Source organism: Saccostrea cucullata, unplaced genomic scaffold (genome assembly GCF_032062105.1).
Source record: "Saccostrea cucullata isolate Sc308-1 unplaced genomic scaffold, CSIRO_AGI_Scuc_v1 ctg359, whole genome shotgun sequence".
In the NCBI taxonomy this organism is placed as follows: Eukaryota; Metazoa; Mollusca; class Bivalvia; order Ostreida; family Ostreidae; genus Saccostrea; species Saccostrea cuccullata.
The window spans coordinates 475,520-492,351 of record NW_026935991.1 but is presented as its reverse complement, the minus strand read 5'-3'; the positions used below and the strand labels follow the sequence as shown (position 1 = coordinate 492,351).

The window sequence follows — 16,832 nt, the reverse complement described above, 5'->3', positions numbered from 1 at the left end:
TTCTCAGACCTTGGCTGTTTTTGCCAAGTGCATCTTACTATTCTTGTAAATTTGTTTTGAATTCATGTTTCATTTTCTGTTTGAACTTCAGACATAGGTGATTAACTACAATTTTTGATTTTTGAAATTATTATTTAGATATTCTCATACGCTGTCGTTTTAACTCATTTTTCAAAACATAGAGTGACCATTGAGTACAAAGCAATTTTAATGTCAAATGTTTCTTTCAAACTGTAAATTACCCCCAAACTGAACCCTATCAATTTTGCTATGTGTTGTGAAGTAAATCAAATATCATCAGTGATAACAGTAAATTTGTTGTTGTAAGTCATTGTCGCCATGGACGGTACTCATTTTTGATGTCCGTTATATCTTTTTTGTTCAGTTTTACATCAGCGTTAATGAAGCGTTTACTTTCACTCTAGTTTGATGATTCTTGACCATTTATTTTTAATGCAGTTCCTCGAATAACCCTTGTTTTCCAGCTGAAACTGTGTGATTCAAAGATACCACATGATCTGTAATCAATTCATTAAAAAATCCATTATGAGAGAAAGCCAAGCTTTATGTCATATAATTTTTATGTTGTATGTCACAGAGCTCAGGACATAATTTATTGAACAGCCCTCGTGGGTCACCTGAGGGATTCAGGAGACCTAAAAATTGAAACTGAAGAAAAAACATTCAAAACAACTTCTCGATTCCATTGTTATGACTGCATTAACCTTGATTTGATTTGATTTTAATTGACCTGCTAAATATTAAAATTCATCAAGTGATGTCTATTTGCAACTGTACTCGTGAAAGCCGTTACATTGTATTCTTCAACCTGACCTTGATTTAAAGAGACACTGTGACGCACAAAGGGGAAAATTGACAAATGTACAATTTTTGCATGTCCCGTGTAAATTTAGTTCAATTCCTAAAAGTATTAGGTTTCAGAAAATTACAGGTTTCAGAACCTAAAAATTCTATTTTTATAGAGAAAAATAAAAGTAAAAATAATTTCAGTATGCCCCAAAACGAAAATATTGCAAAATACCCTGGCACTTCTTCCTCCCTATTGTGCCCGTGCGCCGAAAAGTTGAGTAAGTTTCCACTTTTACCATGGTTTCAAGTATCCACGAATGAAACCAAAAATTTGGTGTAATCTTTTAAAACGTTGTTAGAACATATTTCTCACCTTAGCTTGCTCCAGTTGAGTGTTGTTTACAAGTCTGAGCTAAAAAATAAAAGTGATGTGACCTTGACGTACACGAAACAACGAAACGATATATACAATCTTTGTTTTTCCAGCACTTATATTATGCAGTTTTTCTTGCTGTTTGATTGTCATATTTTAACTATTTACTCATAATTTTGATAAGTCTTTCTCTGTATGCTACAGATATCTTAAAAGAAAGACATAATTTATGTTGTAGACCTAAGGGCAGATCACACTAACTGCAGAAAAACACCATCGAATCAGAACTCTTTAGTGTACACTGTAGAGAGGGTTCTTATATTTTGTATGTCCTCATATGTAAAAAAAAACGATATTGACATCGCTATAATATATCAAACATGTATTCAAATTTTGAGAGAGATGTCAACAATGACACCTAAAGATAGCCCCGCCTCCTATTACACGAAGCACCTTGAAGTGGTAAAATTTTTCATTTGAATGGAACGTTTTGGGCTATCTTTAGAACGTTGATTGCCATATGATGACACATCCATTTCTTTAGAAAGGAAAAAGGAAAGGAAAATGTTTCATTAGAATACCTGTAAAACAGGTATTCCATAAATTTAATATCCAAATCAAATTGACGGTCTAAATAAACAAAGAGCTAGTTCGTGTTTGACTGATAAATGTGGTAACTCCAATAAATATGATGAATTCATAATCATGTTCAAATTCGTTGCAATACGCGTTTAACAGAAGCTGGAACTTTCTAAATCCCTCTGGGCGACTTCGATTCGTACCCGAGTACGTACTCGAGTTACTTGAGTTTCAATCGAACGACCATAGTTCCTACTCAAATTACGTCCTATGACCTTATGAACTCTACCCAAGCTAACCCAGCCATACAGTAGGATTACTAGAGTTTCGATATGGCGGCGTCAAAAGAAAAACCCGAACTGTAGGAATTATTTTTTTCAAAATATGATGTTTACCATCGCTAATCCTTAAAAGCAAACTTCGAAACGCACTTCCTACATGAAAGCTTTACAATGTATATGAATATATGTTTATTTGATTAGATTTTTCAGGCTTACTGCCCGATAACAGCAGACATAAATTCAAATTCGAACCAAAAAAAATCAGAGCTGGAGAAAAAATTCAACTGCAGCAAAAGCTATAGAAAAAAATAACACAACAGATGATGTCAAAATGGACCTATTTGGCCACCTTTTAAATCTTACAGAGGAAAAAAGTAATTAGAAAATAGTATAAATAAAAACGAACAAGTGCGTATTGTTTATAAATTAACAGATTTACTTTTTTCTTTACGAAATATTAAAAAAATCAAAAGTTTACATTGTAGCTGCAAAAAGTTAAGATTCTCATTCATTTTTTCTTTTCCAAAGTACATTTTTTAAATGGGTACATGGCGTATGCATTATTTGCAGTTCATTAATGAAATGTTTAAAAAATAATAAGATGAAAATAAATCTACTTCAAATGAAACAAAATATTCGAGTTATGTTTCTTTTCAAATACAGTGTACTTAAACGTTTTTAAGCATGTGCATTAAATAATTATTAAAATATTCAAAATCTAAACTTTATTCTTAGTTTATGGTCTTAGAGCCTGAATTCCTAAGAATAAAAAAAATGCGCAAAATTGTCACTTTATTGATAAAATTATCGCACAGAGAAAACATGAACGCCATTATTTTCGCTACCCTTCAAACTCACATGAGTTCGCTTGAAAACCACATGTTTGTGTAAACAACCGGTCATGTGACGTCAACCATGCAAGAGTTAATACTCGGGTACGAATCGAAGTCGCCCTCTGTTATAACATTTCGGTGTAACTCATGTTGCTTGTCGCGAGAGTGGGGTGTCCTAAAACATTACGACAAATATTTCTTTTTCGTTTCTAAAGAAAACATGACTTAGAACGTTTCATCCAAACGGAAAATTTTCATCTTCAATGCGCTTCAGTGTAATATTGATTACACCGGGCACATGACAAATTCCGGAAACGACACTATTGTGTCGTTGCTTCATTCGAGTTTTTAGAGAGAGAGAGAGATGTTAACAATGACGCCAATCGATAGCCCCGCCTCCTAACTAACATATCGTTGCTTTAATTTTGATTCATGGCAAAAGGGCATTGCAATTGTATAAATGCTCTACCTAATATAACCATGTATACGTTACTCTTTCTATTGATAGTAATGTATTTTGGATTTACTTCTTTTCTGTGTATTTTTTTCTGTTAATTAGAATATTTATGTAAAGAAATTGTAGGAAAAGAAAAAAATATGAATTTCAAACCAGGATATGAATATATGTATAGTATCAATTATGGATAATCGAATGTTAAGGAACTTGCAAAGTTCATTTTCAGTGCAAAGAAAATTATTTAAGTAAATGTGTAATATTTCGATTAGATTTGTTTGTATGAACAGGGAAGGAGTATGTCTTACAACATCAGAGTTATTTCACTGAATTTACAGGATTAAGAAATTTAAGCAACACCACCATTTTGGAAATTAATTTAAACGTAAGTACAAGTTTTCCAATTATTTTATTGTCGATGTAGCTTTTCGAAAGTTAACTAGCACAACAAACACCTTGATTCACATATATCAATTTTACTTTTTTCTTTTTAAACAGTTATCTTATTTTAGGAAGGTTCGAATTCTCTAGCACAGTGCTCGCATGGCTTCGGAGAGTACAATAAACCTCGCTGAATCTGAGTTTAGAAAGGACGTTGTAACAGATGAGATGAAAGTAGAAAAAAATCCAAGGACATTACAGGTATATGTACATGTATTCGATTTCATTTATTTCAATTACAACCTCCAAAAGTCGATAATTTACAGACATGTTGATACTCAGTATGAGTATTTTACTCACGTGACTATTTTTAAATCCATCATCTATTCCGGTAATTAGAGAAAATCGTGTCTTCTCTTTCATTGAAGTCCACATCCTCTTAAATAAGGTTGCACAACAGTATTAAATTCTGCTATATATTATTTTTAAAAATGCACAAGTTTGGGTTGAAAAATTGGCTTAAAAATTTTCATCCCTGATAAGACCAAATTTTCTACCCTTAAATGTCCATCAAGTACATAATACTCTTATACTAAATTAAAGCATTTCATAGTAGAAAAAAATTGCCATCGAGAAAGTTAAAAAAAAACATGAACTAAGCAGTAATTGATTAACAAATATTGCTTTGAAGTCTATCAGAAAAAGCGTTTTTATTTATGTAAAAATTTTAATATTAAATACTGTGGTTGAAAGATGCATTGAAACATTAGAAATAGAATGACATTTTTTTTAACAGATAAGTATTTAAAATTGATTTTTTTATCGATTAAAAACAGAAAAAGATACTTCTTACCAAAATTCAAAGTCATAAAGTAGGACACATCCCACCCTTACAAGCAATAGACCAGCAATTATGCTTAATTATACCGAATAATCAACAACTACACTTCTGTTATTTATTCAATTTCATTGAATCTGTTTCTATTAGGGATTGAGTACCTTAATTTCAAGCAAAGATTTGAGAGAATTTCTTTTCAGATCTTGTAAAATAATCATAATAAAGATTTTAGAACCAAAAAAAAATACATAGCCATCCAGCAACACACAGAAGTTTGTTTTGTGTGTTTGAAATAATCACTAATAAAGATTTTTAAAATGAACCTGGTCAAAAAGTAATTTAATAGAGATTTTCATATAATAAAAAATAGCCATCCAGCAAGAATTATTATGCATCAGTCATGTTTGACATCAATTGTTTGTTATATACACTTTCGAATTCCATTTAGTTGATGTGTGTAATATATGTAATAGTTTTTGTAAATTACTAAAGTTATAAATGGACAGGTAGGCAAATTATATATAGGTACAGGACATTTGACCTTATATGTGATTGTACTAAATCCCCACTCAATAAAATGCATAAGTATATGTAGCACATAAGTTGTCTAAAGTAACAGCATCCGTGGTTCATGGCCTTCAAAATGAACCTCCACCTGGTCAATACTGGTAATTTAAGAGTCCCGCATTCACTGAGAACGTTTTCATTCGGATAATAATAAAATATTAAATCATGTGCCCATGGTTATTTTGGTATATTTGTAGGTATCCCTTTTACAAAAAATTGCGGCCTTTTTATCTCCAATTATGTTGATTGTAATAAATGTGTGTTTTTTGCTCAAAAAATGTTAATAATAAAGTGATAGAACTTAATACAGGTGTTATCATTACAGGTGTTTACATGATAGGATTTCTGATCGAGGAACTCTTATGTCTTCTATGCATTGTGGATCATCACTTGCAAGTGCATTGTATACAAAAGGGTAGTACAATTGAATTACTGTAAATATACATAATTTAAAAAATACGGCTCCAATCTCGTGAAAAATGCTCGAATCTGGAGGAGGATTTCCGGGAATTATTATGCATCTGTTGGTGTGTATATATATGCTAAATATATGCTAAGAACAAAATAATAGTAACATCTTTGTAAATTACTAAAGTTATAAATGGACAGGTAGGCAAATTATATATAGGTACTTATGACATTTGACCTCTTATATGTGATTGTAGGTAGAAATCACTAAATAAAAGGTCACTTTTACGTTGGGAACAGGAATCTTTTCTCAGATATGTATACATAAGAGGTGCATTTACCAGCTTCTAGTTTTGATATGATATGAAAATTCTACCGTTGTAAGTAGATCTATGTGATAATTACTTGTAATAAGAATACAATTCATTTCTTTGCAGACTTTCGACATGGAGGATCTACGGCCGAGGATAAATAAAGTATCAAAGTTTTCCAAAAATATCTTCTCCCAAGGTTTGATCAACATTTCATTGTTGTCAGCCAACGCCACACGGTTGCACAGAGCACAATCTTACAACAATTACGATCATCAAACAGCACTAATTAGTTTAATATCAACTTCAGTCGTCTTACAAATTTTCATACTGTTCCTGTTGAGCATATTAGCCATGATTCGAATCATATGCCATAAACAAGAAATTTCTTGTTCAAGGAAGTACTTAGTCAAAGCCAGAATCAAATCAGCCATTTTGTTCTTGGTTTCCATACTGACGGCTGTCAATATCTTTATTTCAGCGTACCAGAACATGTGACAAGAAACCATTGTTCCCAAACATTACAAGCTTGATGCTTCTAAGTGGGAGGATTTTTTCTGCATTGAATATGCACATGTTTAAAGTATTAAGGCTTAGATGTGATATTAGTGTTAAGGCTTCATAACATTTATTTTTCAAAAATTAATACTATATATACTTTTAACAGATTTTTCTCCTATCGATTGATTAAATATCGTGTGCAAGATTAGGACTGGATATTTCGTAAGATTTTGTAATTAACAGTGTAATTTCAAAAATGTAAGCAGTTAATTATATATAGAAATAAATAGAAAGAGGCATTCAGGTGCATAACTAATAATTATTTCTCTTTTTTAGTTCAAAATTGGCCAAAAATATAGATCAATCAATGCATATTTTTTGTGCCTGTTATATATCTGTCATGTTGTATATTTTGGATGTACCGTTGGAAGTAAATACAATATTTACATTGTGATCGTGTTGTACTGTAATTTATGTATATGAATTTACACCTATCGATACATCGATACATTGACCTTCTCAGATAATACAATTTATCATTGAGTCAAATGCTGACTGACGTTTTTCATACCAATTATTAGTCCATTATTATACCCCCCCCCGGCTTGAAAAGCGGGAGGGTATATAGTAATCGGTATGTCCGTCCGTCTGAACGTCCGTCTGTCCGTCCGTCCGTCTGTCTGTCTGTCACGCTTCGGGGTACCCATCTCTTATCCGCAGCTCCTCTTATACCACTGAGTGAAATTTAATGAAACTTTCACAGAATCTTTATAACATATTGCCATTGTGCGTCTCCTATTTAACTTTTTGATCCGACACATATTTTGGGTTTCCCGGCCACAGCAAAACATGGACTTTCCATTATAACCATATGAGGGGGGGGGGTATCATTTAGTGAGCTCATTGCTCACAATACCTCTAGTTTATACACGAATTGACGACGGATTTTTGCGTTATTTTCCGACCATGACATGGAGCACACGGCGGGTGTGACCTTTCGAAAGGGATGCTCACTCATCCATGGCACCTGATCAACCTCTGATGTTTTGGAGGTCCATGTTTGCTCTGCTCCTATTTTGTATTGTTTAATGGACTTTTGATCTTGAATACTGTTCGTTATTTCCATATGTTTCATCCACTGAATATTTTTTTTCTTTATTTCTTATAAAGACCATTGCCATTTATCAGTAAATAACCGACACTAAGGAGGCCACGTACACAGATTTCTTGAACAATGGTTGTTCCATCAGTTATGTATACAATGAAATATTCATCTATAAAACAATATGTATCATATTTAATTTTACTTTGAATGTTTTTTTCATACAGAGGAAAATATAAACAATGGTTTTCTTTGTTTGTTAGTACGGAAATTAACCTCACAGATATTGCAGGAAAAAAATTACTTGATCCGCTTACGTATTCCTTGTCACAAGACCTTGCTTTGTGTACCAACACTTTTGACCTTTTGAGTTTGACATGCATTTGAGAAAATTCAACCCTCGCCATAAGCTGTCATTCGGGGGTATCAGTATTTGTTATAATAATGTAAAGATGGCGTACTCCTTTAATCGACATTTCAAACAATATAATTTTTATCGAGAGATATATATTAATGTTCCCAATATGCTAGTGTAAAATTTTCGTATTATTGAATCTTTAATGAATTTATAACAAATTATGTGACTACTTTTCATCACATAATTTCATTGTGAGAAGCTGGAAAACAAGTGCTATTCGAGACACTGCATTAAAAATGAATGGTAAAGAATCAGCAAACGGTCTTGTACGTGTTCCGCTTACGTAAAACTCGATAAGAACCCCAAAGAAATATGTTAAATTTACGGCAACCAATGTCTGTTTTATAGACAAATGAGCAGGTGGATTTCAATGATCTGAGAAGAGCAAAGAATTGGAAGAACACAAAGACAGACTAATATGCAATTTTCGTAAATATTAGCGGTCTTGTTGTTCAGATTCGTATTCTGAGAGGCAGTTTAATTTCTGGAAGAGTCTAGAAAACGAATTTTTTCAAAAAAATTGAAAGGTTAATGAGAGGAAGGAACAAGAATCAGAAATCCACTACATTACATTTCTTCATGACAGCGTTCAAACCCGCAAGCCCTGAAGAGTAAAGGAGTTTTTGGGATAAACAGAAAGTTAATTTTTTTTCACATTAACAATATTCGCCAGATCTTTCGCCTTTTGACTTGTTTCATTTTCCAAACCTGAAAAAAACACCTTTCAGAAGGAAGAAACGAGTCCAGGAAATCATAAGATCTGCCATTTTCCAGTATACTAAGGGTCATACCCAAAAATGAGTTCTAAAAACAATCAGAAATTGGATAAAAAATTTACGGACATGTGTTTTAATTAAAAGAGAATATTAAATTAAATCATTAAGACTAAATCATTGAAAGGCGTCTTTTGCTTCTTTCCGAGCACCGAGGACATTATTTATTGAACAGCCCTCGTAGAGAATATGAGTCTAGTAGTATTTGCCCCTTCGAACTTTATAATTAAAATTTCTATTAGTCATCTAATTGTTTTATAAATACCCTGGTAAGGTATCTACAATTGACAAAATGTTGTTCATTTGTTTTCCTTTCTAGAACCTTAAAATTAAAACCGGATAATGAACTCCTGTTATTGACAAAAATAGACAATGTCCTTAAATATAATTTATCTCATTCTCCACACACGCATACACAAACCCACACAGAGAGAGAGCACGAAGGGACTCAATTTCATAAGGATACGCACTTCCGCCCCAACCCAGGGGTGAACTCTCGACTCACGGAATCGCTCATCTAGCAGTACAGGAACCGCGTGAGAACAATCTAACAACATTTTGTCAACTGAAGACACCTTGTATATACGAGGGCTGATCAAAAAGTTCACGAACTAAATGAATTACTTCAATAAAACAATTCAAATTAGGTTTGAGTGTTCATTATTTTCTGAATCAGTTCTCTATGAATTTAAGGAGGCTGGGGGTCAACAAATTGATGATATGACCCTTGACTTCATGGATTTCAATTATTTTTGGAAAGATGCGAAAGTTTTGTCATTAAATTGAACTTTTAAGGTATAGTGGATTGCCTCCACGTTTTTGTAAACTAAAAACATATGTTTTATTTGCAAACTTTTAGGATTGTCTTTCAAAAAATGGAGAAGACCCATTAAAATCAAAAAATGTTATCAAAGCATGGGAACATGATCTTTTTTGTCCTCTTCAGTGTGTACATGTTATTTCATAGGCAAATTATATCATTCTTTGTGAGATTTTTGTAAATTATAGAGATTTTGTATGAAGTGCACCTTATTGTTAGATGTTATCATATTTGATTTTACTTTGAATGTTTTTTTCATACAGAGGTAAATATAAACAATAAAATGTGTTTCTTTGTTTGTTAGTTCGGCAATTGACCTCACAGATATTGCAGGGGAAAAAAAATTACATGATCCGTTTACGTATTCCTTGTGACAAGACCTTCCCTTGAGCACCAACACTTTTCACCTTATAACCTTTGGAGTTTGACATGCATTTGAGAAAATTCAACCCTCGTCATAAGCTGCCATTCGGGGGCATCGGTATTTGTTATAATAATGTAAAGATGGCGTACTCCTTTAATCGACATTTCAATCATTATAATTTTTAACAAGAGATAAGTCTAAAATTGAAAAAAGAAGTTAACACTAAAAGGAAATTTGAATAAATTGTGTGATGCATTAAATGCTTGTACTTGTAAAGAATATGAGTGTTGAAGAACTTAACGGTATTTGCCCTTTCAAATTTAATAATTAAAAAAATTCTATTGGTCATCTATTTGTTTTACAAAAACTCGCATAAAAAAGGTATCTACAATTAACGGTTGTTTACTTGCTTTCCTTTGTAGAACTTCAAAATTAAAACCGGATAATAAACTCGTTCTGTTATTGACAAAAATAGACAAAGTTCTTAATTATAATTTATTTTATTCTCCACAAACGCATACACACACCCACAAAGAGAGAGAGAGAGAGAGAGAGAGAGAGAGAGAGAGCACGAAGGGACTCAATTTTATAAGGATACGCACTTCCGCCCCAACCCAGGGGTGAACTCTCGACTCACGGAATCGCTCATCTAGCAGTACAGGAACCGCGTGAGAACAATCTAACAACATTTTGTCAACTGAAGACACCTTATATATTTGAGGGGTGATCAAAAAGTTCACGAACTAAATGAATTGCTTCAATAAAACAATTTAAATTAGGTTTCAGTGTTCATTATTTTCTGAATCAGTTCTCTATGAATTTAAGGAGGCTGGGGGTCAATAAATTGTTGATATGACTCTTGACTTCATGGATTTCAATCATTTTTTGAAAGATGCGAAAGTTTTGTCATAAAAGTGAACTTTGAAGGTATAGTGGATTGCCTCCACGTTTTTGTAAACTAAAAACATATTTATGATTGCAAACTTTTAGGATTATCTTTCAAAAAAATGGAGCAAAGACCAATGAATATCAAATAATGTTATTAAAGTAATGGGAAAATGATCTTTTTTGTCCCCTTAAGTGTGTGCATGTTATTTCATAGGCAAATAATATCATTCTTTGTGAGATTTTTGTAAACTGTAGAGATTCTGTATAAGGTGTACCTTAGATGTTATATCAAAGAAAATTTTGATATAATCGAGATTTCATTTTTCACTTCATTTCTATAGGCATTTCGCCCGCCTTGTTCACCCATCTTTAGACAATACGAACTATCGACAGTATTCACCAGATTTCATTTGCCTTTACTCTTGTTAGAAAATAACCCCAATAAATATACATGTAGATTTATTATAATTCATCGTAGGAAAAGCGATCCCAGATCTTAGTTTTGGCAATTCATTCCTTATTGACTTAAAATCAGGATGTGAATATGTTTACAGTTTCAGTGGATATTCGAATGTCAAAGATCACGGAAATTACGCAGAGGTAATTATTTAAATAAATGTGCGATATTCAAACTACATTTCTACGTATGAACTATAAAAGTGTGTGTCTTGAGACATCAGAGTAGTTGACCTAATAAACAGGATAAAGAAATTATTTATGCAATACCACCTTTTGAAAAATACGTAAGTACCACATTTCCAAAGTTATCCAGTTTTTTTGTGTGTGTACCTTTTCTATTGTCCTTTCATACATGGTGATTTACATGTATCAATTTTAAAGTTTTCAGTCTCTCTTAACAGAGAGTATAAAAATTCTAATGTACGGAACAATCGAATTATCTTGAACACAATCATTATACAAAAACATACCTAATTTAGATTTTTTTCATTGTTTTTTATGAATTTAAAGTTAAAACATCTATAATTATAAACTTAAAATTCGATTTAAACTTTAACATACAAATATGTTTTTCTAAATATTTACAGTTATACTAAGTATACGTATATGAATATGCAGTTAAGTTTTGATATGAAAATAATGTTATGTTGAAAATAATGTTTTGTTGAAAAACGTATTCCACTGCAAATCTTACTGTCGCTTCATTTATTCACAATTCTCGATCGTAAAATAGTTCCAAACAAAATGCAATGAATGTTGATAAAAAAGTTTTTTATTCTATATAAAAAGAAATCATAGCATGTCTCTAAAAATCGATTAATTTCTGTAACGATTTTGTTTTAAATTTCACGCATGTAGAATAAGATTTAAAAAAGATCTGAAGCTTATCTGATTCTAGTTGCAAGTCAGCCTTTGTTTTTTAGACGATTACATTTTCGATATACAACAAAAATGATTTAGTAAAAAAAAAAAAAACCAGTTATCTCTCTTAAAAAATTAACTTACGTAGGGGTAATTCAGGGAAGTTTTTGCATTAAGGTAATTTTTATTATTTCGGAAGCAAAATGCTTCATACTTTTGTTAAAAATCCTACAAGAAACTTTGCTTTTAACTATATGTATGTTGCCGAGAATTTTAACTTTTATGGGAATTAACTTCCATAACGATATTTTTACCAAAATTTATGTCGAATTCAAAGAGACTTCATGAATCATACTTTAGAGTTCTATACTGTACTTTACAAACAGATATTGGACAAAGTCAGGTTTATTTAAAAATGATAACATTATCAAGCATTAACTTCCGTTACATTACCTAAAATCAATGGTATATTGGAATTGTTTTTAAATGTTAACCATACCAGATTTGTGGACTTTTTTTCAAGTTCACTGATATGTTCTTTGGAGAATTATAATGTTCATTTTGCTTTTTGAAACAATTATTTTTCATGTTTTATTATCTGAATTTGTCCATTTATCGTAGAATAACTGACAGTGCTCAAATGGCATCCGAGAGTACAGTAAACCCCGCTCTATCTGAGTCTGGACAGGAAGTCGTAACAGATCAGGCATGCGATTGTACAGAAAACTCCGCTGTATCTGAGTTTGGACAGGAAATTGCAACAGATCAAATGAAAGATCCAAATCCAAGAACATTACAGGTAAAAACACTTGAACGAATTTCTGTATGAACAATTTCTAAAACGGAGTAAATTATTGACAGACGTATTGCTGGAACAAGAATATCAGCATTCTTATTTAAATTCATCGTTTCGTAAGTTCTATGGTCGAAACAATGACCTTGTCAACAAAATTCAATTTATCATTAAGTCAAATGATGACTGCCGTTTTACATACTCATTGTTAGGTCATTATTTACACATTGAATTGTGACGGATATTCCCGTTATTTACGGATCATGACAAGGACCACACGGCGGGTGTTACCGGTCGGCAGGGGATGCTCACTCCTCCATGATGACTGATCCGACATTTTTGGAGGTCCGTATTTGCTCTGCTTCAGTTTTGTATTGTTAAGTAGACTTTTGAACTTGAGTACTGTTTGATATCTCCATATATATAACCATGCTTGAAAAGTAGGGGGTATAAAGTGATCTGGATGTCCGTTTGTCTGATATGCTATGGGGTAACCATCTCTTATCTGCAACTCCTCTCATATCACTGAATGAAATTTGATAAGACTTTTACAGAATCATCGTTACATAGTGCCATTGTGATCTCTTATTTTACTTTTTTATTCGACATATATTTCAGGTTTCCCATAGCAAAACACGGACGCTGCAATTCTTTCTATAATATGAAAGGGTACACATCCGCAACTTCTCCTAATAACTGAATTAAATTTAGGGATACTTTCGCATATTCTTTACTACATAATTCCATTGTGCACCTCCTATTTGACTTTCTGATCTGAAACTTATTTCGGGTCTCCCAGATCAAAACATGGACTTATTATATTCAAATGGGAAGGGGTGTCTCATTTAGTGAGCTTGCTGCTCAACAGTACCTCTAGTTCTTACTATAAATATTACCACTTCCATACTACATAATTGTAGGTTAATCTCACTGAATATAACCGTTTCTTTTTGCGATGGGAACCGGTATCTCTTTCCTGTTTCTAGAAACATGGTTTTGATATTATTTGAATTTTCTACCGTTTTTAGTTTACTAGTATCTTGTTTATAATTTCAAAGAATTGTCATTCGTTTCTTCGCAGACTTCTGACAAGATGGATCCAAAACCTGGAAAATTTGGAGTATCTAAGTTTTCCAAAAATATCTACTCCCAAGGATTGATCAACATTTCATTGTTGTCAGCCAACGCCACCCAGTTACGTAGAGCACAATCCAACAACGACTACGAACATCAAACAGCATTAATTGGTCTGATATCAGCTTCTATCCTCTTACAAGCGTTCATACTTCTGCTGCTGAGCTTGTTAACCATGGTTCCACAAAATTGCAAGGAAGAACATCTTTCCTGTTTGTGGAAGGTGCTAAGCAAATCCAGAATCAAATCAGTCCTTTTATTCTCGGTATCCATTCTGACGGCTGTCAACGTCTTTATTTCAGTGTACCAAAACGTGGGACAGTGATAAACTGTTCTCAGACTGACATTACAAGCTCGATCCTTCTTAGTAGGAAGATGTTTTCTGAATTAGATATGCACATGTTATTAATATTATGACCTGTTCATATTATAAGTACTAGTTAGGCTAAATACATAGCACAATTTTTTTCCCAGAAATTAGTGAAATATATAAAATGATTTCATTTTGTTCTTCCTGTTGATTGATTGTACAATGTGTACAAGAGTAAGAGTTGGTATTTTGTAAGATTTTGTAATGATTTCTTCAGAACGCATGCAATTGATTATAGATAGAATTATAAAGAAAATGGCATTCAGTTACATAGCTTAAAATTATTTTAACACCAAAATAATTAATAATTATAATAAAACTAAATACGTAAACGTTTCTTTCTAATTTAGGACATGTTTTATTTCAATTCAAGAATGGCCAAAAATATAAATCAATCAATGCATCTGTTTGTGCCTGATATGTGTTGTATATTGTGAATTTATCGGGTGGCAGTAAATATAAAATTTACAATACATGATCTTGTTGTAAGTTATGAATATATTTATTGCCACAGTCAATTACTGGTCATTTTGTATTAATTTACTGCCACCCGGTAAATTCAAATTTACAACATGACATAATTTATGCATGTATCTATCTTACAAAATATGCCACAATTTCTAATGTGAATTACTTATAAGTTTTGATTGTCAATTTTTATAATAATGTAGAGATGTCAAACTACTTTAATCTGAAATTTCGATCATGATATTTTTTTTATACATTTATGTTCACAATAAGCTGTTGTCAAATTACAAAAATGATTTAACACGAAAAGTAAATTTGAATTTCTTTCAGTGTCGCGTTCAGTAATTGTAATTGTGAAAAATATATGAGTCTAGAATAAAATAAATTGTAGATGTTCCTTCAAACTTCCAATACTTTATAGGACTTGAAAAAAAATCTTCTTTTAGAAAAAAATCATTCACTGAATGGGTCATTTTTTTTATATGTGACTTTAAAATTAAAACCCCTTTTAGGTGTAAAGACGAAAGTTTAAATTGATGCAAAGCAACAAATCGACCGCATTAATATATCATAAATATATAACTTTCACAACGATTCAAACGAATCACAACGAATCCAACGACGAAAAATCAAATAGAAAAAATACATGTACCATGCATGGCACAGGTCTTTATTTTTTTTCTCAGTGTGATTAAATGAAGCAAATAATGGTCCAGTGGCAACGTGTTGACTCAGGACACTTGGCTTGCGAGGATGAAGATAGGCTAGTATCATTAAAGAATTATTGAATCAAATACAATTTGCCACAAGTATCAACGGTGCCTAATGAAAAATACGAGGGCTGTTCAATAAATAATGTCCTCGGTGCTCGGACAGAAAAAAAAAAGTTTTTTAAATGATCTAGTCTTTATGATTTTACTTAAATATTCTCTTTTAATTAAAACACGTGTTTTAAACATTTTTATCCAATTTCTGATTGTTTTTGGAAAGCCTTTTTGAGTATGGCCCTTCGTATACTGGAATATGGCAGATCCTATGATTTCCTGATATATTTCTATTTGCTGACAAGGCCACTGTTCCAAGCTTGAAAGTGAAACAAGTCAGAGTTTCATCAATCTTGTTTGTCAATGATTTAGGTTTTAGACAATTTTTCAACAATAACTTTCTTGGTTATCAAAGCACCTTATACTCATCATGGCTTGTGGCTTTGGTATATTGTGATGAATGAATTTAATGTTATCATAGATTCATGGTTGCTGATTCCTTCCTCTCATAAACCTTTATTTTTTTCAAAAAATATCCAAGTGCTTGTGTCAGACTCCTCCAGAAATTGAACTGCCTCCCCGAATAAACATTTCAACAACAAGGAAGTAATATTTAAGAAAATAGCATACAAAACTGTTGTTGTGCTCTTGCAATTCTTTGCTTTTCTCAGACCTTGGCTGTTTGTGTCAAGTGTATCTTATTGTAAATTTGTTTTGAGGGTTTAAAGCAATGGATTCACGTTTCATTATCTGTTTGAATTTCAGACAAACGTGGATAACTAGAATTTTTGACTTTTCAAAATAATTGGTTAGATATTCTTTCTCATTTTTCAAAATATAGGGTAACCATTACTTAAGAAGTTTTTTACAGTTATATGTTTCTTTAAAACAGTGTAAACTACCCCCAAAATGATGCCTATCAATTTTGCTACGTGTCTTAAAGGCAGTCAGACATCATCAGTGATATTTGTTGAATTTTGGCAAACAGTACATTGGTTGTTGTAAGTCTGTCGCCAAGGACGGTACCCATTTTTGATGCCCATTATATCAATTTTATTGATTGAAATCCACCTGTTCATGTGTCAATAAAACAAAAATTGGTTGCTGTAAATTTCACATATTTCAGTTAATATTTCTTAGGGATTCCTAACGAGTTTAACAGCAGCTTTCATGAAGCGTTTAATTACATTCTAGTTCACTGATTCTTTTCCATTCATTTATAATGCAGTGTCTCGAATAGCCCTTGTTGTTCAGCTTCTCACAGTGAAACTATGTGGTGAAA

General features: G+C 32.2%; 1 long non-coding RNA gene across 1 annotated transcript; it reads left to right on the top strand.

The window, feature by feature from the left end:
- Nucleotides 1-3,626: 3,626 nt before the first annotated feature.
- Nucleotides 3,627-6,662, top strand: LOC134244442 (uncharacterized). Its single transcript, XR_009987225.1, has 3 exons — nt 3,627-3,715; nt 3,843-3,972; nt 5,962-6,662. It is a non-coding gene; the product is annotated as an uncharacterized LOC134244442 (long non-coding RNA).
- The last annotated feature ends 10,170 nt before the right edge of the window (nt 6,663-16,832 follow it).